A 2419-nucleotide genomic window follows, 5' to 3' on the forward strand; every position below is an offset into this window, starting at 1 on the left:
CAGTTACTGACCAGTTCAGGAGGATGGGGGCTCAGAGTCTTATTGAATGTGCTTTAATAAGAATGAATAGGGACTTCCCTGGTGGTGCAGTGGTTAAGAATCCGCCTGCCAACGCAGGGAACACGGGTTCGAGCCCTGGTCCGGGAAGATCCCACATGCCACGGAGCAACTAAACTAGACCCATGCACCACAACTACTGAAGCCCGCGTGCCTAGAGCCCGTGCTCCGCAACAAGAGAAGCCACCGCAACGAGAAGCCCGCGCACCGCAACGAAGAGTAGGCCCGTCTCAACGCAACTAGAGAAAGCCCACACGCAGCAAGGAAGACCCAATGCAGCCAAAAAAAAAAGAACGAATCAAAGAACATTTTATGCACATCTGAGAGCATGAGGTAAGATTAATAGATGCAACAAGATGAGGAGGGAAGAAAAGAGACTGACGCTGAGGGCTCTGCTCAGCTGAGCCGGGCTGCCATTTTCCCACCTTAACCTGACCTTAACCAGCCAAAGGATAAAGGACATGCTTCATTGATAGAAATGGATGCTTGGCCCCAGGGCAGGTTAGGGGCCGTCTCGAGGTGAGCCAGAAGGCGGATGCAGAGCTGGGGCCAGTGTTGTCGGGTGCCACCTCCCAGGCATCCCCAGATTCCTCCCCAGCCCCTCCCCCACCTCAGTCCTGGTCTTTATGCCCTGAAGGTGTCTACATGCCGCCCATTCCAGGGAAAAACAGCGCGCAGCCTCATTTATCCTCATCTCTAATCCAGGGCCAGAGCAGGTGGAGTCAAGATCAGAATCTCCACCTCGGCCACCTGCTGAGCCCAGCACGGGTACCCATCCTAGCGCTGGCACCATCCTGTCGACACTCCCACGAGCCTGTGACTGATGGTCCCGGGCCTAAATTTCTCAGAAGAGGAAGCTGAGTGGGAGAGAAGTGGAGTGATTTGTCTGAGGCCATAGGGCTACTAGAGGCTGCGCTGAGGTTCGCACCTGGGCACTGACCCCAGAACACACTTGTCAACACTACTGTTCGCTGAGTGGAACCTCCAGGGAAGTGGACCCCTAGCCTCCTGGGTCTAGTGTGGACTAGACTACACTACGTCACCGAGCTGCCTCAACCGGGCAAGCTGCATCTCTCTGTGCCTCAGTTTCCCCACCTGTAAAACAAAGGCCGGGACTCACCAGATGGTCTTTTCCAGCCTTAGTCTTTTGGGGTTTTTTCCTGGCCCACCATCTGCTGTTTAGGCCTGTACCTTGTAAGGCAGGAGGGCCTAGTGGTTGAAGAGTGGGCCATGGAGCCAGAATGCCTAAGTTCAAGACCAGAGCTCTCATTTAATGCCCATATGACTTCAGGTAAGTGGCTGAGCCCCCATCTGTAAAGTGGGGAATGGTTTAGACCATCGTGAGGATTAAATAAACATGAAAGGCCCTTAGAGCAGCATCTAGCACACAGCGAGGCTCTCTGCGGGCTGTGATCGTCACCTTGTGTCCTGACTTATGCTGAGAGCCGATTCTTGTCCTGTCCCAGGGTGAGGACTGCACCAGCCCTGAACCTTCCAGGGGTTGGTCCTCAAAAACCTCAGGAGTCCTCTACAACATCAATCCCCTGGCCCCAGGCAGTCCCACCCAGCTTCCTACAACCCTGGGGGGAAGGGATAAGGTAAGAACACAGGTTTTATGGAATGAGGAAGAAGCCCCAAATAAGACAACAGAAAAAGCTACTCACGGTCGTCCCTGGCTGAGCTCCCTGACCCAGCTGGACGTTGAGGGGTCCTGGCAGTTGTGTGTCTAAGGCCCAGCCCTGGGTCCCAGTCAGAGCTCCTGTGGGGCTGCTGCCCTCAAACCAGCGTTCTCTTGCTTTTGCTTTCTCACAGATGAGTGAGTGTGGGCAGCTCTGGCCTTCCGTCCCTGTCACCACTTCCCCTCTGGGTACCCAGTGTCACAACATCCTTGCCCTTACAGTTGAATTGTTTCTCATGGGGATCTCTGGCCAGGGCATAGGCCCTGGAGTCATGGGATTTGGGATCCAACCCAGCCTAGCTGTTATGATCCTGAGCAATCCACTCAACCTCCCTAAACCTTAGTTTCTTCATCTGTAAAATGGGGATAATGCACCCATTTTTTTTTTTTTTTTTACACAGATCACCTAAAAGGACATTCCATTCTAATGCTCTTCCCCACCAGACTACAGCTTTGAAATCCAAATGCCTACAGGCACCAGGCAGATAACATAAATGGGTGAAGGATGCTGGTAGGGGGCAATAAGGAGTGGTGGGGACTGCAGGGGAAACGGGGAACACATCTCTCAGCTCCAGGCAAGCCTTGCTACTTGGGAGTGCAGTCCCGATTGCTAGATGTTCCAAGCATTTGGAAGATGTCCCACATTTTTCAACAGATACTAGAAAAACCTGACTTTTATGTAGT

The 2419-nt window shown here is 53.1% G+C and overlaps 1 protein-coding gene across 2 annotated transcripts in view; it reads right to left on the reverse strand.

The window, feature by feature from the left end:
* CNR2 (cannabinoid receptor 2) overlaps window positions 1-1876 on the reverse strand; it is a 25576-nt gene extending 23700 nt beyond the window's left edge. The window contains exon 1 of one of the 2 annotated variants that reach the window (XM_024766674.1): window positions 1722-1832. The gene's annotated coding sequence lies outside the window, so the exon portion shown is untranslated. Of the gene's footprint in view, window positions 1-1721 lie in introns of both variants that reach the window. The other variant, XM_024766675.1, reaches the window with a different exon arrangement.
* Between the last annotated feature and the right edge of the window lie 543 nt (window positions 1877-2419).

Source organism: Neophocaena asiaeorientalis, unplaced genomic scaffold (genome assembly GCF_003031525.2).
Source record: "Neophocaena asiaeorientalis asiaeorientalis breed wild unplaced genomic scaffold, Neophocaena_asiaeorientalis_V1.1 scaffold79, whole genome shotgun sequence".
Lineage (NCBI taxonomy): Eukaryota > Metazoa > Chordata > Mammalia > Artiodactyla > Phocoenidae > Neophocaena > Neophocaena asiaeorientalis.